Source organism: Xenopus tropicalis, chromosome 3 (genome assembly GCF_000004195.4).
Source record: "Xenopus tropicalis strain Nigerian chromosome 3, UCB_Xtro_10.0, whole genome shotgun sequence".
NCBI classification, from domain to species: domain Eukaryota; kingdom Metazoa; phylum Chordata; class Amphibia; order Anura; family Pipidae; genus Xenopus; species Xenopus tropicalis.
Genome location: NC_030679.2, coordinates 66,056,951 through 66,081,916, shown reverse-complemented (window position 1 = coordinate 66,081,916; position 24,966 = coordinate 66,056,951). Strand labels below are relative to the sequence as shown.

The window sequence follows — 24,966 nt, the reverse complement described above, 5'->3', positions numbered from 1 at the left end:
TTTTTATTTTACTTTGAATGGCGATGAACCAGTGGGCAGGGACAATGAGCCAAACAGTTGAGAACAAAGACTGCAGTTGTATCCAGTAAAAAAAAACCTGGCCTTCCATACTTATTCAGAAACAGAAAAAAAACAAACTTTGTAGTGCTCCAACATCCCTGATAACCTATGTAGCTATAGGTCTAGGAAGCCAATAACTTGACATTGTAGCTATTAGCTTAATGGTAAGATCTACTGCTGATTAAGTCCTATGACTGAAATCTATTTTTTTCCTTTCAGATAAGCTATGTATACCCAACAGCAGATAACAGAGAAACTGTTTTCTTTTCATAGGATAATTTAAGTACTTCTACACAGCTGGCTGATTTTAAAAACCCTAAGTTATATCTAGGAGGCAATATTTCTATGGAAAAAATACAAATGAAGCATGTGTATTGCAGCATAACCCATGTGGAATTTTGGTATTCATTATGTGAAAGTGTCTCAACTTAGTGAGCTCTCTCAGTGTGTTGTTGTAAGGGCACTGTGTGATATGGCTTGGTGCAGGATATTTTGCAAAGCCACACTCTCCTTCTGTATTTAAATAATGACTGTGTCATGTAACCAGGGAAATCTCATATTAGATTCTGCACCTTTTTTTGTTCTCTTTTCTATTACGTTTCTGTTATCAGTAACCGACAATCCAGAGCCTCAGCTGTCTAAAACCCTTAACCTTTAACACAAAAGCCAAAAACCTTTGGGAAAACCCTGTTCTGTTAACCACGCTGCTCCTTTTCTTTATGAGGCATTTACAGTAATTAACTGTAGGTACATTTCTAGAACAAATGTGACTGTGTAATAAGAAAGGTCTGAAATTTGAGGCAACTGCCAACTGAATAGACAATGTGTAATGCATTGACATGTTTATTTTTTTAATAATCTAAATGCAAAACATCAAAGAGTATAAGGTAATTATCCAAGACCTGGTTTTGTGTTGTATTTCCATTCAGAATTATAATGCACTTTGTTCTGCTTCTCGCTGCTGAATAGAAATGATTTACAGTATTTGGCAGCAGCAATTCCTGCCACATCCTGTCACTCAGCTGCCTAGAGAAGAAGAGAAGATGGGCAGAGAATGATTTGCCTCTTCAAAACCTCCAAGCCCCTTCTCTTTAGCAAAGTCCCACGGGCCTGGGATAGGGGGAAGTAATCATTCCTGTCAGTAAGAGATGGTGTTTAAAGAATGACAAATGTGTGCTGAAGAAATGGAATGATTTGATCCGGAACATACTATAACCAAATTTGATGAAAACTGCCAGGAATAATGAGTGTGTGATCACAAATTTGCTTAAACCTTGTGAAGTTAATGAATATTTTCTTTTTTTTTTCTTTGTAAACTGTGCTGTTTGGCTACAAATGCAAAACAAGAGAATTACAGTATGAGAGCAACACATCAATGGACTAGGATATCACAAGAAAAGAAAGCAGATTGGAAATAATCATCTGTGATTATCTTTAGGAAATTCTGTTATGGAATTAAAATATGGAGGATTTCTCAGCTTTTTTTTTTTCTCAGCAAATTACTGCATTCATCCTTCATTCTCCACTCGTCCTGTAGCATAAACTTAGACCTCCTCTTTTTAAGCCTGACCTTAAATCAAATTCAAACTCTCAAGATAGAACTTTTATTTACAGGGACTCTAATCTACAAAATGTTCTTTCATTAACTGGTTCTAACATTTGTTACTGCAGGTTGTGATCATATATAAGGGTAGGTCATCGGTTTGTGATTGTTTTCTTCCTGTGATAGTTCCTCTGGTACTTCTCCCCCTCACAATAATATTAGGCTATGGCCTTAATGTGTTTTTTTTTATTCTTTGAATGACTTCTTTGCGTAATATCATCATATTATAATTTGACCCAAGTGTGTATGTAAACTGAATAATCTACATGGCAAATCTGGGCAGTGCTACACTAGAGTAAAGCAGAATTTTAGATAAAAGTGGCCTTCTATTTTGAGAAATTTATGGAATAAAGCACCTAAAGAAGCATGTATATTGCTGGGCAGGCTGCCTTTATTGATCTTATTCACATTGGATATCTGTAAAGGCAAAAATAATAATGGCAAGATGTTATGAATGGGGGAAAAGGAGAAACAGTTATGCCAGCTCAACCTGCTAATGAATGTATTGATAAATGTCTTTGACATACATCTGCTGAGTGTGCTTTTAAAATCTGTAATTTTCACCTTCATGTAAACTGATTAGCTCTGTTTTCTTTAGTTACCTGGTCTGTTAATATTACCTTTGACACTTTTTAAGAATAACATTGTCTCCTGTGTATGGTTAGTTATAGGGTAAGCTTATTAAAATGGATGTCCATGTCCTGGATCACACATGGTAAACATGGTAAATATGGGAAGATTTTAATTTCATTATTTCTGCCCTCTCATTTAATAAGAACATCAATGAACCTGCTACATTTTTAAAGTCCCATTAATTCTGTTGTACACTGCTGCATACATAAGTAGCACTATATAAATAAAATATACATATATGTGTATATTTATTTTAAAAACGTTTGTATTTCTTTTTTTTTTTTGCAATTCATTTTTTTGTGCTAAAACACATTTTTTTTTTTAATTTATTAAACTTAAAAGCCACAAAAACCACTATTACAAAATGTTGCCATCTGAAAGCCTTTAAGTAGAAGCCAATGGGAACTGTCCTAAACAACTTAAACAATCTTTATTTAATTTGTGGTTTAAGAGGTTTTCAGGGATTTTTCATTTGTAAGTCCACAAAGATTTGTAGAAAAAGTAATTTGTGGTTTTTGTTTCTTTTGTTCTGCAAGATATTTCATTTGTGCTTTTTCAATTTGGATCTTTTAATAAATGACTAGACATTTATGGTTTTAGTGGAAAAGTGCTCATTAATACTCATTAATATCTTCGTGTTCTTATTTGCTCTTTTAATCATTAACGGTCTCCTGAACTTCCCAAACAAATAAAATATTGTTTCGGGGTTCAGTGATTGTAAGCCACAAGAGTTTACTGGGAAGTATGGGCTACTATCAACAGCGCCGGATTTGTAATCCGGGTGCCCCTAGATGCCCCCTGTCAGTCGCCCCCGCCCCCCCCCACACATGCGTGAACGCGCAATCGGCACCCCCCCAGGCATGCACGCACTCATGAACGCACATGTGCTGGGCTTTACACGCGCATACGGAGCAGTGGGGGAGAGGTCCCCATTGCTTCCATATGGGAGAAAAAGTTTAACATATTGGTGCGGCCCCCAAATTTGTGCCGCCCTAGGCCCGGGCCTTTCCACAAATCTGGGCCTGACTATCAATGCATGATACATTTCATGTAATTCTTCAAAAACATAACACCCTGCAAGCACGCCTACCATGTTAAGTGATTGTTGACTATTGTCAGAGAACCTGACCTACTGAATTGTGGTAGTTAACCAAAGCCAGACCTAATGTTCTGCACTTATGCTTGAGCCTAAATTTTCAAATGTGTTTTGTAATTTTAGAAAAAAATCCATTTGTTTGCATATGCAAAATAACTGCATCAGTCATTACAAAGTACTTTAAAATCTACTCATATAGATGTTACCAAAATTATTGGTCAGTGCTAATGAAAAATTCCCATGCACCCAACTCCCCCCCCCCCCCCACCACACCCAAACAGGACCATTTTCATCACAGTCTGTTTTGTTATACCACTGCTCCTAAGATTTAACGTACAAGCATACACATTTAATGTGAAACCATACTGAGAATTGGAAAATGGTTGCACTAGAACTTAAAGTGGGAAAGAATATGATTTGTTTTACTCTGGAAATGCCCATCAGGTTGATGGACATTTGGTGTAACTGGAGCTTATCTTCTGTCACTGTACATCTGCTGTAACATGCAGGCAATAAGGCAAGCTGAAAATAAAGACACACAGCCTAGAGCTGAGTGAATAATCTTGCTTTACAGAAGATGTAAGATTGTGTGTGTCTTCCTAATGTATTTTTATTAGGTCTTACCATGCTAACACTGTTAAAATAATTCTCAGTAAATATCCTTTAAAGTACACCTTTCAGAAAATGGGCCACTATACCTTATTTTTTCTTTATCCTTTTGTATTTGCCTAGTCAAAAAATTAGAAAGCAGCTAAAAACTGTTATTTTAATTTTTCCCTTCAACATCCTAAGCTTTACTGACATATCTGGCACATACACTAAAGATAAAGATGAGAAATCCATTTACCTATTCATCAACACTCTACTGATGGTCAGAAAAGTGTTAATGACTTGACACATATATCAAAGCAATTAGATGTATCAAGTTTTTTTTTAATTTATTCAACTGTTTTGAGCAGCTGAACACATTCATTTTCTATGGGTGTTATAGCACTGCTCAATCTCACCTACTCCAAGCCCACCATGACTGAGGGATGTGCATCTCCTGGATTCAATTTCATTATGTATGGGTTTCATGCCCCCCATCATGAATATGTAACATGAATAGCTCCACTGAAGACAGTAGTACTTCATACTATTTAGATGATGTTTTCTTATTCAAGAGATAGCATCTGTATGCCATGAGGGCCCACAAATGCAATACAATGAACTGTAAAGTTTTACATTAGATAAATGTATGTATATTGTAAAAAAAATTATTGGCATGTCCGCTAAAATGAATAATTTCCATTTTTGGTCTTGCTGCTCCATTGGTACCAGAGCTGGAGTTATAGAGGAAGAGCTAGAGCAGGGACCCCCAACCTTTTTTTACCCGTGAGCCACATTCTAATGTAAAATTAATTGGGGAGCAACACAAGCGTGAAAAATGTTCACGAGGGTGCCAAATAAGGGCTGTGATTGGCTATTTGGTAGCTCCTATGTAGACTGGCAGCCTACAGGAGGCTCTGTTTGGCAGAACAACTGGTTTTTATGCAACAAAAACTTGCCTCCATGCTCACTCACAAATCACTGGTTGGGGATCACTGGGCTAGAGGGTAATGAAAGAAGGCTGAGACCTTTATTTGGGGTATGCAGGGATTTGTGTTTCACCAACAGCTAGGTCACATGTTAGACATCACTGACATGATTATTAAATCTATTGGTTATTCAACTATACTGTTGTATATTATAATATATATATATATATATATATATATATATATATATATATATATATATATATATATATATATATAATTTGTAGATAGTGACTTACAAGGTCATTATCTGGCCAGGGGCTATGTCTGAGGCAAGGAGCGTAGAGAATTAGCCACTATGATACTATACTGTACCTCTATACCCAGAATTTAAATAAAAGCGTGCAGATTTAATTCTATTCCTTGCCCTCATACATGATTTAACTTAGATGTGAGTCATCACTGGCAGTGTAATTAAAAAAAGTATGTGGGAATTCATACAGTTTTGTTAGTGTTCTCTATGAATCAGAATAGCGAGAAACTGTGACTGCCACCTCCACAAAATGAGTATTCTACTAAGCCCACATGCCTTTGTTAATATCATATATTCTGTGCTTTCTTTGAGTTAATGATGTATTAAATAGCCCTATTTTACAGAATATCCTATGGTAACATTCAACTGCTTGTACATAACCTACCAATACTGAAAATAAAATATATACATGAATGATATGTAGTGAAGACACAATTTAATTTGCTGCCTAAAGTGAAAATATGTCTTCCTTTAAATATAGATAATGGCTCTAGAGGGATCTGCTCACTGAACAGTAAAAGTGAATTTATTAGTAGCGTCTGTTATTTACAAACCATTTTATACTGTCCACTATGGCAAAATGAAAAATAAATATTGTCCTCTACTTTTTTTTGAATATCAGTTGATTAGGGGATATATATATATATTTATAGTCCATAAACTTTCAGCACACCATTTACTTCACTTTACCATTTAAATGTAAATTACCTAGGTGCTATCTGAATTGTGCTGAGATCACATACATTTTCAAAACAACAGGTGCACACCAGGAACCTTTTTCTTATAAAAATAAAAAAAAATAATTTTATTAAATTCATTTAAAAGAACAGGCCAATGTTTCGGTCTCCATCAAGACCCTTGATAAAAGGTTTCCGGTTTGCACCTGTAATTTTGAAAATTTATATATATAGCAAATTAACATTTTTTTGTCAAAAACATGTCAGTTTAAATATTTTCTTGATTTTATTTCAATCATAAACTGTAGAACAGATAAGGAGTTGCTGCTTGTGTGAGCTCATATGCGTGCATCTCACTTGTAATAAGGTGTATACAAATGTCATGGATGCTTAGTGATATAATAGTGTGCAGAATGCAGTTTTATTTGGCAAAATGGAATTAAATGTCTGAAAATGGATATGCTTTTCAACATTTTAAAGTGTTGTTCTGCAAGGCAACATGACCATATGGCATGCAATTAATCTATTGATCTCTAGGAAGAAAAACAATTGTTTTTATACTTTAATGGTCTTATTTGACCTTTAAGATGGAACCTTTGGCCTAGAAATTAACAGACTTAGCAAGAATACCTATTTGAGACAAGTGTCTTGCAGTGCTTTGAGATCAAGCATGCATTCAATTGCGGGTTGGGTATTTTAGTTGCTATTTTGGATTCTTGTTTGCTGTATGGTGTCATAGAACCAATAAATACTTCACTTCTAGTTGGTGTTTTGTAGTCAAAGAACAAGTAAAATTTGTTTTGTTATCCTTATTCGGCTTCTAGGCTGTTTATCCTGCTCAACTAATTGCATAGGAGGTTGTTCTGAGCTTTATTAACCATGCACATTTCTAAACTTGGATGTTTTTCTCCAAAAAATATTTTGAACTTTGTTCCAATAATCCATGGAAGGATAGCAAAGAAGCAGTAAGTTTTTTTTTTTTTACATCAACATTTTTTTGTTGTGTTAGGTTAATGCTTAACTAAAAACAAGAATCATATATGGAATACTAATTTCTTAAAAGAAAAATGGAAGTTTTTTTCCAGTAGGTCTGCTTTGGAACAGAATAAAAGGCCTAGTTCTGCTGCTATTACAATGTTCCGTTTAGAAATTCAATATTTTTTTTACAAAAAAAGCATCATCCATGGTAGACACCTTATTTACATTTCATAGAAGAGCTCTACAAGATAATATTGTCAGGGAAAAGTTGATAAGAGGTCATCTCAAATGAGAATTCTACTATGTCACATTACAACAGAATTTTTTAGCTATTATTTGAATAATTGGCAGGTCGAAAGAAACAGATAACAGATTACTTATTGTATTAATATGTAAATTTTACATCTGAACCATAGAATCAGTGAAACTGGGACCCTGTTTCCCAATAAGTATCTTTGAAAATCTTGTTAATAATCTGTTTAATAATCAAATTTGGGGAATTAGATTTCACACGCTTAAAAATGACTGCCCTGTTTTGAGGCAATCTTATTACCAACCTACCATCCTGTGACCCATTCTTGGTTTCAGAAGGACTCAGCAACAACTAGGCAGCCGTTGTTCAGGGAAAGGCAAGGTTAAGACTGGGAAGATTAAAGTACTGTCAAAAAATGATCTGTATAAAATATTATGGTGTTTCTTTTACAGAAGTGTTCTTAAAAGTTCCCTGTCATGACAAAGTATTGAGCTGCCCTTGTAGATTTACTAATTTTTTAGTGAACTACTGTAATTGTTCATTAGTCATGCTACTGTTACTTACACTGTGTTGTTATATATTAAGCCTCATTTATGCTGGTTTGTGTCTAATAGCAGTAAGGTCACAAGGGAAGCAGTCACTCAGGGGAGTCATTAAAATGACTGAGTATGAGACATGGATAATTTATCTAGCTTTTTGAGTAAAAAACCTGTCTACTTCTAGCACTCACTTGCCTTAGGCAAGGAAACACATACCTAAACTAGTAGATAAAGGAAGGCAAATAAAAATAGAGTTTCTCAACCCTGATGGAAAAAAATTGCATTACATATAATGCTTAACTTGACAACAATCTTTAATGCTATCTCTTTGTTCAATTTAAATTGTCTCTGGTTTTACTATAAAAAGTAGTGTATTGTAAAAAATACAAAACAGTTTTTAAGTATTTGTGTAACAGTATTTCAGTTGCAATTGATTGATCCCAGTTCTGGGAGCAACCTGCTGGGTTTTTTTAAGCTTTTTAGTAATAGATTTCTATTTCTTCTAAGGTCTTGGTTGCACCAGCGATTTTGGTGCCCCTATGTCAAGTAAGATTCATATGGTCTAACTGCACAATACAAATCCATCCAGTTACAGTGAGTGTTGAAGGGAGTTTCAGCATGGCTTGGTTTTTGTCCAACAGCCACAGTTGGACAGATAATAACTTCCTAATCAATTTTGTTGCCGAGGGGATGCTAAAGTTTCTTCTAAAATGATCTTACTTTGTCAGAATGAAATCATTTGCATTCAAATTCATTAGGACTACATTTTTTACTGATGAACTAGGTCTCCGTCTGTAGTGAACAAGGCCTAGAAAACTCATCTAAGGCAAGACATTTACTGGAAAGTGCAAGGCAATTATACTCCTGTATGATGAAGTATTTGGTTTCACAAATTTGAACAGAAATGTTGCAATACTGTTACCATATGACTGGAGAGGGGCCCTATATTACTACTAAAGCCTGGGCAGGCCCGCTGGCCTCTTAATTTACAAGGCATTACAATATAAATAACCTGCAAAACCTTACTTTTCTCAGCCAGGTGCTCTGTATTCCTTTATATTTTGGAGGAAGACTAGGGATACCTCTGTGATAGAGCACATAATCAGCTTTATGGCATTTATCCATATTTTGATTAGACTGTGTCATCTAATCTTGAATGAATCAATAAACTAACATATATCACTACTCTGGATGGGTCATTCCAGTCAAGCGTGATATAATGGACAGCAAGTATTGGTTACCCGTATCAGCGTATTAGCAGTTATATTTTTGCATTTATACCCAAAATATTAAAGTTACTTACATGATTTTATGTTTTTAACCTATGCTCAATATAAGGTATAGATATCTATCGACACCTGTAGGATAGATGCATTTTAATTAAGGTAATAGCTTTTTTAATCATTAATCATCATGCTTAAAATGTCCTTTACTAAAAACCAAATATTTGAATGGGTAAAGAAGCCAGCATTACTTTAAATAGCTTGAAGTGGTTTCTTGGCTACTGCAACTCAACTTAAACCTGATTGCCACTGCATTTTTTAACATACTATATTATTGAAGAGTTAGAGATGGCTAAGAATGAGCCAAAAGTCAAAGCATTTATCCTTTCAGGATGGATGGATGGTTTTTAGATGGATGTGAATCTCAGCAGCAGACACTGCAGAACATGTTTACGCACATATATATACCAATATGAAAATGCTTGCACTTGTAAACCAGCCCTAAACTAAACAAACAATTGAACCTGTTTGGTTGCCAGAGAAAAAAGTCCTTTTGTAAAGTGTTGGGGTTCTTAGTAACAGTAGAGATTAAATATGCAAAATAATATTAGAATGCTGTAAGCCCTCTCAGTATTAAAGGATTAGGTGGAAATTCAGTGTGTTGCCATATTATTCATTGGAAATATGGGCTCTATTGTTAAGCTCTCTGTATGGCTTCGTACACTGATGGAGTTGTAGTAAAATGACTATGCGTGGGTGAGACTTCTCTTTATATACTGCATTTCTTAGCAAGCAAGCTTCTGCACTATTAATGTGCAGCTAAGGTCCAACACCATAATCCATTGCTCATTATTGGTGAGAATCAAATATTCTAGACATGTCATGGCAAGCCATTGTATAACATACAAACACAAGCCATCAGGTGCACCATGTTGCACTTTATAGACAGTTAATAAAAATAAGGGCTGGGAGGAAAGAAAGTCCTAAGCTTTCAGACAAGTATTTATTAAAAGAAAATAGCAGTAACCTGGTAATAGTTGCTTTTCACCGTTTTGCCCCCTATTACTCATCGTCCATACAAGTTTTGTTCAGATGTACTGACCAGCTAAATATTTACACTTCAGCATACACAGGGAATTGCCCTTTGGTGTTCAAGACTAATATGGGGATTGCTTTTCAAGCAAATCCTATTTCCAGGCATGCTGCTTTTCCCAAAGGGGTTGTGACTTAGGCCTTTTGTGTTCTCCTGTTAACTGCTTAAATGCTAAAGCAAACCATTTTTGCACACACAAAAAGTACAGAAAAATGAATTACAGAAAAAAGCTGAAATTGAAAAGACAAAATATGACTCTGAGAGACTTCTCTACTGTGAACCTAATAATTGCCTAAGGAGATTAGGACTCCCCTAGTTAATGCAAATCCTTTTTTTTTTTTTAAGAAATCCAGCATGCGTCAGTTTTCTCTGCCTTAGCAAACAGGCATCCACTGTGTCTTTGTACTGGCAAGAGGATATGTTTTAAGGGAAGTCATTTACCACAATCCTTAACATGTAGCCTGGCAGAATTCCAGCAACTGTGTTTGTGATATGCTCATTCAGTCTCAGGGATGTGTGCCTTTGCATCCATGCATACACTGAATAGCTAAACACATCTTGCACATTGTTTTATTTTCAGCAGACATAGAACATCAGTTTGATTTGTCATTAGGCAGAAAGCATAACAGGTTTTCCTTCGTCGTGATGTTGATGCTTTGAGACGCTACAAGACATTCATGCTTATTTATGCATTTCTTGACATGGGGTTAATATCAAATGCAAGATTTTAACTTGCCAAACATGTAGAGGGTTGAAACATGCAGTGTAGTGAAAGAAAGCAGTTCAACTTACCCCCCAAACGGCTTGTATTTCTTGAGCTCTTCAGTTAATTCCTTAGTCGTAGGTACAACACACTTGCATCTGAACCAAGCGGTAAATGTGAGATTGCTAGTTTTTCTATACTTATGTATACATCCTACAATATGAATAGATCTGCCTGCTGCTTTCCTTTATGTCTGCCAGTGCTTTGTTTCTCCGTGGCTGACGCTGACAATCCAATACAGAGATGCTGCTTGTGTAGCTCGATCCTCTTCTCCTCCTTTCTGTGGTGGTGCTGGTGGTTAGTGCTGCATCATTCACCCGATCAGTTGTCACACTGACATGGTGCTGCCTGCTCTGCGATCATTAATAACTGAACACCCTCCACTCCCCAGAGAGGAGCCAATAGCTTTAGAGTGCCAAGATACAATACTCACAGCTGCTCTAGTCTGGTTGGCTGAAACAACATGCCTATTATATGACATTGCCTCTAAGGTGCAAATAAATGGAAGCAGCATTCCTCTCCTTACTTCAATATAATATTTTTGTGGCTGCTTTCCCTTTTAATACCTTTTTGAAGCTTTTATAAAGATAGGATGCAAAGAAATAGCCTCCAATATAAAAGTATTATTGATAAATCATTATTGTTACCTTTTGCCCTGGTCAAGAAAAAAATCATTCAATTGGAATTGAAGGGACTATATTCACAGCAGCCTTGTATTTTGTATGATAATGTTCATTTTTCTTTATAACATAACACTGTTACTAAGAAATAGAAAACAATGGTTAATGGATTTTTAGAAATATAAATGTTTGCATGTGAAATGAGCATGTCAGGCCAATCTTCATATATAAGTATTTAATTTTCATTTTGAAAATCTCTCAAGTTGTAGCAATAAAATCAATTAGTATATATATATATATATATATATATATATAATACTATATATAGTAAGAGATATTTAAAGCAGCATCATAAACATTTGTATACATTGTTGCTAATGTTAAATTTTATTGGCACAGATATTTTTTCTAATTACTTGATAAAAAGCAGCCAAATTTAAAGCAAAAGTTCACTTGAACAGCAGTGTATGCAGTACCATTATAGAGAATACCAGTCTCATCATAGCACCATCTTTTCTCTGCCCTCTGTGCTTGTAAGCAACATCACTATAGATACCATATGATATAATATGATATGGATATAGCAGGGTCTACGTACCCATGTTATTTTTTACCACAAAACAATATTTATTGCAAAGTTTTCGACTCCTTGCTACAGTTTTTTTACAGTTTTTGTGTGACACTTAAATAAAAATGAAATACAATATCATTAATTTGATAAACCACATGCAATGTGTGTGCATGGCTTCCATTGTTTTAAATATATGCATATATATGTTTAACATGTATTGTGTTTTTGAAAAAAGGATTCTCCAGTTCTATAATATATCTACCTTATGCAACCATTACATGGCATTATTCAGAGGGTTATATAAAGACTTAAGGGGAGATTTATCAACGTTCAAGTTTGATTTTTTTTTTGCGCTAAAAAAACCTCACATTTGAATTATGCTTCAAAAACATAGTTCGTAAACTTGAAAATTTAAAAGGTTTTTTTATTTGATCGAGTTTCCCTTATTAATAAATAAACATTTGTTATGCAAGTTTATTCGATTTCAAATAACAAACTTGAATTTACAAACCCGCAAATTGATAAACATGCCCAATAATGTTGCAAGGCCAACCAGTGTAGCCACCAAAGGTTTCTGTCATTTAGTTATTTCTGGTCAAATGCAAGCAGAAAATGCAAGGTTTCCCCCACCTTTTTTGTACTTGCTTTACCTATGACACAGTCAGAGCTAAGTAAAGGTAATGACTCTGGATAGCATGTTGCAATATTGGTAAATGTATATGTATAAAACCTTTTCTCCTACAGTTAGATACAGTGTTCAGAAATTTGTATTTTGTATTTTTTTGGTGGGTAACTGCTATAGGCTTTATTTGTAACAGACTCTAAAATTGATTTAACTTCACACAAACTGTATATGATATGCACTTGTAAATGTTACCACCCCCTAAGTAAGTTACCCCCCACCCTCTGTTTATTAATGGGAGAGGAAATTACACCTAAATACCTGTGTCATAGCATTGATGTTATCTGATCCTACTATGGCACTCTTTGTGGCCATATAAGTTGGGAAAAACACCTTTTTGTTATGTCAAGCAGGGTGTGTGGTTCCTATTTTGCATTTGCACTCACCTTTGATCCACCATGCAGCAGCAACAGCAAACTACTTTTTGTGCTTACGCTTACTAATATTATGAGGTTCTCCCACAATTTGCTTGTTAAAATGAAATATTGGACTGTTGAAGATAATATGGTATTTTTACCAAAATTTCCAAAATAGCAAAATATTTTGTCATATAAATGCTTTGATAAATGATGTCTTTATGTTAAATAATTTCTACCAGCACGGTAAGGACTGGGCGCCTTAGCATAACGTATGACAGAAAAGCAATGTGTAATATTGATTATTCTCTGTTAAAAAGCTGTTTTGTCACCTTCAATTACCTAGAATAAAATACAGTATATGTGTGAACATATGGCTACTTGGATTTAAGTAGTAGTAACACAATAAGAAAAGTACCTACTCTATTTTTTTCTGCATTACTTGTGCCCTTAGGTTCAAGTGGTCACGCTGGTTTATAAAACTAGAATCCTTTCTAGGACTATCGGTCCTGATGACACACTGTCTTTTTATAGCAGTGTCAGTATTTTCCCCTGAAGAGTAAATGTGTGACTTAAAAGTCAGTGGACTGACAAAGAGGCCTGAGTTTGATTCCTGTGTAGGTTATTGTCAATTCCATGTGACCCTTGGTAATTCACTTCAGGGTCCAGTAACATAAATATTCCTATAGAATAGTAGACTGGTAACATAGTTCTATGGTATCTCTATAAATAAAGGGGGTGGTGCCACTGTAATTAAAAGCTCTATTTAAAGCCATGTTTAGCTAGCCATAAGATTCAATGCCACAATCCTATTGGCTTAACGTAAATGAAATGCTTTGGGAAAGTTGTGGCCTGATAAATTATTTATTTAACAGTTATTCAGCCCCTAGGGCATTGGATACACCAAATATAACACAGTACATTAGCGTTACATAGACATTTTATTTGATCTTGGCCATATATCTAAGCAAAGACAAGACAGGACTTAATACTAATAATATTGTGCATATTACATCTCTACCGGCTACCTACCTTCTCTTCCTACTGTGTTAATATAGAGAACCATATTTAGCTCATACCAGCTTTCAGTGCATTCTGGGAACCTGGATGGCCAAATATGGTACATTTCCCAATCTTCTTGTATAGCATTTCTGTGTCTAATTAGCTCATTTGAAGTTGATTAGTAATATGTTATGTTTAGTGTTGAGCAATTTTTTTCACCAGGCATGGATTCACACCTAAATTCTGCAAAAAAATAACTGAGTGAAGAAAGAGTTGCAATTGTAGCCACTTTTGTGAAAGTGTATCAGGACATATTTGTGCTAGAAGTGTGTAACCTCCAAATGAAGTCTATCTATCTTTAATTTAGTATGTTCAGTAACTTGCAATATATGTTCTTATGTTTTTTTATGTAGACTTTAGAGGGTTTATATACGATCGCAAGTGCATTTGCTCACCCATTCCTTTCCCCAAGTTGCATGTTAAACCTCATTTATTAGGGGTATTGTGTCAAAATGCACTCTTTGCACTTCCATATAGTTACACTTGTTGCTGCTCAGTCCTTCCTGCTTTCCTTTCCAGCAGCGCTGCTGCACCTATTGACTGAGGGGAGCCCTGAACCTACCACCAAGTCCTGACCAGGCTGTATCTCCAGGGTTCTCTTCATGCCCTGCATCAAGAGGCACAACAGAAGGAGAGGGCTGTTTGCGTATGCTGAGGTGCAGACAGGCCCTGGATTTGTGTAATTTTGAGCAATTGGGACTTCTCCCCACTTAAAGTTTAAATGGGCGCGCATGGGCGCTTGGCACAGGGGGGAAGGAAGGTTTGTTTGCGCATGCGCGCCGGGGGGGCGGGGGGCGCTCATGGGGGCGGATTTGAAATCCGGCGCTGGGTGCAGAGTGTAGTTTGTCCCCCAAATTAACACTACAGGGCACACTTTTGCATTCCCTTATTGCTTTGGCACTTTTGTTTTTGCCCTTAATAATTTCTGATATGTTTATTTGCTGCTTGCCTTTTCTAGACTCCTTCTAGATGACGTCTAGACTCATTTTATTTAGATTGTTTAAAGTTAATAACTCATTGCTTGCTATGGGTTACTACTGTACATGTGTATGGAATTTTACTCATGTACATGTACAAATTAACCAAACAACAGGTAAATTGGAAATGTCTTGAGATTTGAGCCTGTATAGATAGCATGGATAACTTGTGACCCCGGCACCCCCCACTACAACCTCATTCTGCCATAACTACTCAATAAAATGTGTGACAATATATTTGGATGATAATGGCCACAGCTTTACTGAAGAATTACAGACAGTACAAAACCATTGCATAACAGTTTTAACATGTAATTCAATCAGATCTGCATATCTTTATATAAATTGTTTAATAACAAAATCATGTATTGAACAGTACATAACTAGAGCCCCTGTCAGTCTGCCCTTCCATAACATATATCACTATCCTCCAGTCGCCCAACGTCCTGGCTCAGAGTATACACCCACAAACTAGGCTAGCAAGCCATCTGTTAAAGAGAGCTGCCCCTTTAACCTCAAGCCATCACTATCACTTTACTAAAGGTTTTCCAAGATCCCATCCACACACAATGGTCACCCACTTTAAGGGTTAAACCATTCCACAAAATATGTTATAACAGCAACGCTTACTGCCGCAGACTGACAATAGCTGTGACAGTTCGCAATCTGGATAGCTGATAACTTGTGTACCCTGGTCCTCCAAGTCACATGTGTGAAACTAACCACATAATAAACTAAAACCAAAAACATTATCAATGGCACATACATATGTAAAGGATCTCTGTGTTTAGCTGTAGATGGTTCCATGCTATTTATATGATACAGAGCAATGAAGTCATCATCATTTTTAGTAATGGTATGACATGTTTTGTTACCATCTGCATGTGTGACTGTTTCTTTATCTATATAAAGTGCTGATTCTGCATAATAGTGGGCTAAACAGTGGGGCTTTCTTTAGCCCTGTATTCCATAGTTGTGTAGTAGTGTAGTTTGAAAGACTGCTTAAAAGCTTGTGAACTCTGGCTTGTGAGCACTGTCCCTCTGTGATTTAAGACTAAGGTTGCCACCTATCCAGTTTTGACCCAGACAGCCCGGTTTTCAATAGGGGTGTCCATGCCAAAAGTACCTGAATAGTTTTTCCAATTCAGTGGGATTCTCTAAGATAAACTTGGCGATTGGCCAGTCATAGCCCCGCCTCCTGGGATGGTGCATCCCGCTCCCATGACATCACACCCCGCCTCCCTGCCCACAGTTCCTGGCAGGAGAGGTGGCAACCCTATCAAAGACACTCAGGCTGTATCATTCATAGGTAAATATTAATGACTTATTAGGAATACAAAAGGGACAATTGGGTTGTAAAATCTGGTTGTGTTTACAAGCATTATGCAGCTTCGAGGCCCAACACCTAGATAAGCCTGTTTGGGATAATCTGATATTTTGAATTTGTACATAGTGGTGGAGAACAGGATGGGGCCATGAAGGTCTAAATCTGGTACTTCACCTTATAGGTGAAGGGACTCTCATGCAGGAGTTTGGGATCCCTGACTAGCTCGTATATATGCAGGTACAGCATGCCTTCCAAGCAAATCCCTTAAGGAAAGAAAAAACACTTTTTTGTGGGATGTTGGAATTGCAGTATAACCAACACCTGATATTTAAGCTCTATGAATATTAACGGTCTGTATATATGACAAGGTCAACACTGGCCTTTTAGACACTAAGATATAAATGTGGTAAATGTGACTTTGCCCCAGGTACTTTTATGCATTTTATGTTGGACTTCAACAGTCTCCAACTTTATTGGCATGGGGTTTCACTACAATCTCAGCAGTGACTTGCCTATATCACAGCCCAGGACTGGCTATACTTGGTGCTTGTGATAACTCCCAATTTAGCAAACCTCAACTAATCACTATATGCAAGAGTCTCTACTCTGGAAAGAAACTAAATATACCTACCTCATATGCAATACCTTTTTAGCAAAAAAGCAGCCTCCAAAAAAATTTGAGAAACCCAATAAGGGAATTATTAGAATTGCACACCTGTAAATGGGAGGGGGGTTATTGCTTTGTTTGTAATACCTTTGTATTTCTTTATACAGTGTTGGATGTTTATTACACCTTACATTCACACACTTTTTGATGTAAAAATTATTTCAAATGACTGTAACACTGGCAGAAAAAATAGTTTTTTCTGCAACTGTATAATGTGCAGTAAAGGTTATGACGTTAAAAAAAATAAATAAAGGGGGCAAATGTATATTTGCAAGTGCAATAGGCATGCTTATTTCCCACAATGCAGTCTTTTTTCCCCAGAATTACAGCATCATTGCAGTCACAAAACTGAGAGAGCCCTGGCACTACTCTCCGGTCTGGAGGTGGGTTTAGCTCTGCGTTTCTCCTGCGTCAGTAGGACAGAAGGCAGGAAGTTCCAAGCACAACCATACAGAAGTACAAGGAATTCATTTTAATGAAATTAATATAATGAAAATGGTGCAACTCACTGTGGGGACAGTGAAGGGACTGCAACTGCACTTGCAGACAAGTAAAATATAAACTAGTGAATCCAAACAGAATCCTTACTGTTTGACCTTATTAGCAATTAAGTTTTTAAACTGAATAGGCTAGCATTCTGGAATAAGCAAGAGTTATTTATATAAAGCAGCACATTTTCCCTTTTGCCTTTTGATTTTTAAATATGTGGGTACCTGTATATATGGTGGCATAAAGTAAGTTTATTTTTCTAGAATGAATGGGGGACTTTGTGTAAGGACGTCATGTGTTGTTAAGTTATTTAAGTAAAGTAGTAAACCAGCTGGTCTCTTTTGTAATGAATTAAGTTCAAGCAGTGCTAGACTGAAATGCATTATGCAGACTGAATGCCAAACTCAAGAGAGGATAAAAGAGAAAACATGCAACTTTAGTTTTCCTTACATAAAACAGTGACAAATAAGAGCAACAGAACTTTACATTCAAATGTAATGCCAGTGTATAGTATTTGCTGCAGAAGGATTATAATAATTTAGGTAGACAGTCACATACATTTTTGTACAACAATTAGATTATGAATGCAGAGGCATAATATAGAGGAAGCCGACTCAGTGGTCACAGGGGGGCCCAGGAGTGTAGAGGGCCCAGTCGCACCCTAAATAAAAAGCAATATAAATATATATTGGTACAACAGGTCAACTTACCAATTTTTGCAGCCCGAAATTGAATTTGCTGTTTGGCCCAGTAACATCTACTTAAATCACTGTATGAATGCACATAAAATATTCACTTTTTATACTATTATATTGTTATATTACTGCATTCAGCAGTAAATAGGTTCAAACCAACATTTGCCGGAAATATTTTCTGCAGCCATTTGCACTGAAATACACAAAATAAATAGTAATGAGCAAATTTTTCACCAGGCATGGATTCGCTGCAAAATTCCACATTTCGCCATTGGCCATTTTTTTTTGCAAAACTGGCAGAAAATTTGGCGCAACAAAAATTTGGCGAGTGAGGAAAAACTGCAGTTGCGGTAGCTGCATTTCGCAAATATTTGCTGTTTCACAAATTTTTATGCAGTTTCACAAATATTTCTGCAAAGCGAAACAGGACAGATTTGCTCATCACTAGAAATAAGCAAAGTTGATGTTTAAATGTATGGATGCCTCTGCCATTGGTTTCCAAGCATGGCGCATTCTTTATGATTTGCAACAATGATGTAACTCAGGGCAACCAATTAGCCATTAGTTTTGATCAGTCTAGAGCAGTCGTTAGAATAATCAGCAAGGAGATAAGTGTAAGTAATAGGTCTAGTAACATATGGTACAGTACTGTATATCCTGAGACAGCTCTGCAGCTGTAAAAGGGACACTGTCAGCTAAGATAGTGTAAAGTCTGACAGGAGTGTTATAGAATTAGGAAATATTCAGAGGGCATTCTGAAAACAAAAGTAGAGGTTCATTAATGACTGGAAACAATATATGTTTATCAGTTTCTTAAGATATTGTAGCAGAAGTCAGTTCCTCTCCAGGTTTGCTTACCAGCTGGCTTCTGCAACATTGTTTCAGGAATCTGAACCAGTAGTGTAAAGAATATAAACAGCTAGAGATGATAAACTGTTTTCTATACCAGTAATATTTCAAAGAACTTTAAAACCACTGAACATTCAACAGCAATGTATAATGAGCAGTTGGTTAGAATTATAACTTGCAATTTTGCTAAACTAATTATCTGGCCATGGGGATTTTGATGAGACTAAGGCCCCAACTGACAGGGAAGTTGCAAGCTAAACATCTGTCTGAGCTGGCAGACCTGGCCTCCCCCATCCTACAAATGCTGACCCATTGGGGTGGGGCTAATCACTAATAATTTTCCTTGTGGGAGGCTTTTTGTTGCCTCTGAGGAAAACACAGTTTATTTACATAAAACCATGGCAGAAACACCCTTCCAAGTTTAATTTTCCTACGCCTTGCCATAAAACTAGGCCTACATATAATCAATAATATAGACATTGCAGAGAGATGAATGGATACTGTTATATTATAAATATTAGCCCTCAAACGCACACACATGCAACAATGCACACATACAAATATTTCTTTTTAAATAACATAAAAAAACATTGTAGGTAAATTACTGTTTTTACCGAATATATTTAGCACTAACATTGTACAGATTTTTATGGCTGCCATCCACCAAATCACAGGGCTTTGTAAAATGGGGCCAATGTTATGTCCACAAGTGCAAAAGATTAATAAACAGTTTGCCAGTTCAATACCTTGTATAAGTGGAATGCCACTAACACATAGAAACTGCAGTACACAAATCCATCTTTACTCCACTTGTGTTACTATTCATATACAACCGGGAAAACAATAACGGTTTATTTGAATATTCACAATCATATCTGTCAGTCCAGTTCAATTATATAGAGGATATAGTTGTACAACTGCATTGCCTCCCTCTAGTGGATCAGTGACAAAAGACAAAAAAAATAAAAAACAAATAATGAATATCTTTTGCATTTAAGCACTCATCATACAGTAGGAAAGGCAGTTATTAATTAAAACATCATTTAGTAACTAGTAGTTTAGCAGTAGGGTATCTCAAGGTTTTCTGCAAGCAACTGTACAGCAATTAAGTCAATGTATTAGCATCTTTGTATCATTGTTTGTTATAGATCTTGGAATAATGGGCTTGCTAAATGAAAAATGAATATTTTTTTACACCCTTAAATAGTGTATTCACAGGACAATACAAGAAGATGAAAGCACAATTATGGTGTTTATGATTAATTTATTAAAATGAACAACAACCATGTTGCAAGTATGTCACTGTTAATTAAAATACATTTTCTTTCTGTTCTATTACCTGGAAGAATTCTTCTTTTGGAATTGAGTAACACATACCCACTCTTAGGAATTCTAGATAAAAGAGTAATAGGGGTCATTGATCCTACAAATTGTTCTTGACCTTTAAAGTATGGTATATGTGCTAAAAATCCATACAAACTGGATATAGAAATGATGCTGGGAACTGATATCTATAGAAAAAACAATGCATTTATGTGAGAAAGATACGTTGTAACATCTGGAGTGCTGAATTCTGATGACATTCAGCATTATTTGGGGTCAGCAAACAAGGAACAAAACACTTTGTGATTTGAATAAAACTTACTTCATGACATCCATGTCTTTCCTAAAATAAAAAAGTGAAGTAAAATTAAACCTAAAACAATTGTCAGATGCCCAAACCAGTCATTGGACCTTTCACATAAATAACATGTACAAAATAGAGGGTGTGCAATTTTACTGTAAGCATTGTAACAAATGTAAGCATTAAAATGTATTTGAATACATATTGTATTTCACACAGATAAACTATTATAAAACTGTGTCTTTAATGCATCATTTTACAGTTAGACTCTGGGGATGGAGGCCTATACACAGTATTAAGGTATAGAGCAGATATTAAGCAGATCTTGGTGCTGGCATCTGCACTGCAGTCATCGGTAAGAAAGTACAAAATGATGCATCTTCTTCTATGCAGGCATAAACATATTAAGCTCTTCCCAACACTACTTTTTTATGTCACCAACTCAGAAGAAGAATGACACCTATTCTATTACACCCCTCTGCTGCCAAATCAATACCCAAGGTCTCCCATACTGTGAGAAATTCGTCAAGAGCATCCTTATTCACTGTATACCAGCAGTCTATAAATCATGCTGCTTCCATCTGAGGAATATTTAGAATTTAAATCACATCCTCATTTTACCTGGCTTTGATTCCTTGCAGCCCTCATCTCTCATTTATATCTACCAAACACGTCCCAAGATGAGACCTATAAGTGCAATTCTCTGCTTTACTCAAATTGCACTATTTTAAAACTTTTCAGCATTCAAGATATTGTACTGGGGAATCTTGAAGACTTTTGAGATTAATATTTTGTCTGTTTATCAAAACTTTGCTTTCGGGAACAATTTCAGGAGTTTGACGTTTATCAAGTAAAAATGTGTTCAATTGCTTTGAGCCGTCAAACATGGCTCAGTTCAATGTGGTTGTAATACTCACTGCTGCTGAGTAGCAGCACTGCAAAACTACTACCCATCCAAACCGTTACTCAGGGAAAAACCATCATTACTTCTCAATGAAAACTATCAGTGTAATGATGAATTGACTTCTCATCATCTCTCCAAACACTAATCTCTTTAAGATTGTCATCTATTGTAAAGAGGCCCTATTTTTTGTTTTTTATTGACATCAGAGGAGTCAATGAAGCTGTGGCAGCAGGTGGCATTGTCCATTGTCAACCACAACATAATGATTACCTGCTACAATGGCTGTAGATAGAAGGTATAACTTTAAGCAACAGCACCATCATATTGCTTGATTTATTATTTTGGAAGGAATTGCAAAAAGATAAACCTGCTGTTAGTTCTTTACATTTAAGGAACATCCCAGGTTGGCTGTAAATGGTTCTTATGCATACAGTTTTAATGCATTGGCATATATGCAAAGTTTTACTAGCAACCATAAAATCATATCTCGAATCAGCCTTTAGCTCAACAGGGACCAAAGATTTGAATTTGTACAAATACACCACTGATTACTAGCAGCACAGGTGCAGCTGGAAGGGGTTCTTGGCACATGGAAATGCACCTTTTCCATCCTTTTTTTGTAAATAAAAATACTTCTCTAAGCTGACATTTGGGATGTGCCTGGCTAACTAGAAAGTATGGACTTTTAGGAACATATCATATTTTCTAGTTTTTGTGATATTTAAGTTAATTTAATTGATACCATATACTTGTGTATGTTTATTGTCACTTGCTACCTTTTCGTTACTTTGGAGTGCTTTCTATATAACTAATTATTATCCAGAAAGGTACAAGAAGGCCATTTCCATGAATTCTAATTTAAGGAAACATTTCATATTTTTTCACTGGTTTTCCTTTTTCTCTGTTTTAAAACAATACCATGGTGTAAGCTGCATAAATCCATGTCAGTGTAAAAAGAATAATGTTGGTTTTTTTAATGTTAAATTGTTTTATAAAATAACCAAAAGGAATGGTGCTCCAAATTAACAATAATATATCCCATACCTGTATCTGAATAGACTTGTGTGCATTATTACTAATTCCTGTAGTGCTGGTACTAATGTATGATATTAAGCGGTGACATACATTCATGTAGAATAATAAGTAGCTGGCAGGTACACGATATATGGCAGTGATACTAAGGGGCATATTTATAGTGTGTAAGCCAACATTACTGGTGATCTTGCCCATAACATCAGATCTATGCTTTTGTTTTCTAACTTGTAGGTGACCGTTCAATTCTAATTGCTAATTGATTGCTTTGGGCAACATCATTGGTGATGATGGCTTACACACTGTAATAAATATGCCCCTAATTGTTCTAAATATCAGGAGTGCGGAGAATAAAATACTGCATTTTCTTTTAGCCAAATAAGAATAAAGCTGGCCATAGCTGTAGACATAACTAAATGCCAAAGCACAATGACAAGAACGAAAGTGCACTATGGAACAATGATATGTTCAAAAAGCTTCTATATAAATTTATAATCAAACCCAAGGTATAGAATATTCCATATAATGTAATATACATTTAAGAGTGCTCAATTAACAAAGGACTTATTTCTAAAACCTGGTATTCCTATACATACTAAACATGTTTGCTTTGTTCACTGTAGAAATTTTGCATTTCGTGTACCTAAGTGTTATTTATATGAAACCATAAGTATCTCTTACACTGTATAAAAAGCATTAACATTAATGTAAAATACACATTTTCTATTATTCATTCCAACATTCATTCTATATTTTAATTATTTATTTGTACAGTGGATCAAAACATGCTACACAATGAGCACTAGTGTGCATCAATCTTATGATAACATTGTTTTCATATGCAAATTAGGCAAGAGCCATTATTCACAAGATCTATGCTTAATTTTAAATGAAGGAATAACTGCAGTAATGAAGATATTGTTGAAACTGTATATAGAATTGATAACCAAACCTACATAAATAAAGCCAGATTGAATATTGTGTTCCTTGTGTGTGATGAATATGCCGGGGAGGGCTTCTGAAACAATAGCAACATGCATTAAAGGGGTGGTTAAATTTTACTCCCATATGTAATAAAAGGCACTAGGTTTGCCTACAAAACACAGAAAGAAATCGCCAGCGCTCGGTCTAACCCATTCTGTAGTGTTGACCAGCTGCTAGAAACACACTATTGTGCCAGCGCTCGGTCTAACCCACAATCTGGAGTTGACCAGCTGCTATAAACGATAAAAAGACATTAATTATACACAAAGAGAAAGAAAGTTTGCCAGCGCTTAGTTTGCCTTTAAAAATAATTTTTACAAAAAATGAGGTGTTAGTACCACACTTTGGCCAAAATATGTAAGCTCACGTGCCACGTCAAGGCCCCTCATTGTACGTGAGTCCTACACTGTCTAATGACTTTAATGTCTGTGATGCAATTAAAATAAAGTCCCCCAGCAAACAATGTTTGCCTAGTAGCAGTAATCAATAGCAACCAATAAGATGTTTGCTTTTAAACAGGTGACCAGTAAATTCTACCTGCCCATTGGTTGCTATGGGTTACTGCTCTTGGGCAAACTTAGTGCCTTTTATTACATAACCCCCTTAGTATGTCAATTCATCTTCATTGTTTCATTTTGTTTATAGTTTTTGAATTATTTGATTTATTCTCCTGACTCTCTGCAGCTTTCAAATGGGAGTCACTGACCCCAACATCTAAAAAACAAATGTTCTATAAGGCTACAATTTTATTGTCATTTCTACTATTTATTACACATTTTTATATTAAAGTCCTCTAATATTTGTATTCTATCCCCCATTTAAATTAGTGTCTGGTTGTTAAGGCAATTTGTACCTTAGCAACCAAATAGCTGGAGCGCAAAATAAAAAATGTTTTCAATATAGTTAGGCAAAATTGTAATCTATAAAGGCTGGAGTGGCAGATATCTAACATAATGCCCAGAACACTACTTCCTTCTTTACAGCTCTCTAAGCTGTTAGCAGTCAGTAACCAATCAGTGTGGGAAGTACAGTATGGGCGACTACTAACAAGTAATGGAAACGTCACTGTGTTACACTTTGTTGGAAGCTTCACTGTGTTTGAGCTGGTGGAAGGTCTGAAAGGACAAATTACTTATTTTGCCATATCAGAGTGCTGGTCTATTACCTATTTTTTAGGAATAACCCACATCTACAGCATGCAATATGACACACTTTACATGCTCAGACCAATTGTCAGATGCAATATTTACATACAGTATGTTCTGTTTATAATTTGTAATGAGATTGAGATACCACATATTGAGATACCTCAGTATGTACTAACAGCTGATAAGTATGCTTATTATACATTCTCTTTTCATCTTTTAGACTATTTTTAT

At 35.7% G+C, this 24,966-nt stretch overlaps 2 protein-coding genes across 3 annotated transcripts in view; one reads left to right on the top strand and one right to left on the bottom strand.

Annotated features, from left to right (window-relative positions):
- Window positions 1-11,071, bottom strand: part of lrrn3 (leucine rich repeat neuronal 3) — a 44,179-nt gene extending 33,108 nt beyond the window's left edge. The window contains 1 exon segment of the mRNA NM_001079058.1: window positions 10,778-11,071. The gene's annotated coding sequence lies outside the window, so the exon portion shown is untranslated.
- Window positions 1-24,966, top strand: part of immp2l (inner mitochondrial membrane peptidase subunit 2) — a 509,027-nt gene that overhangs the window by 270,433 nt on the left and 213,628 nt on the right. The window lies entirely within an intron of this gene.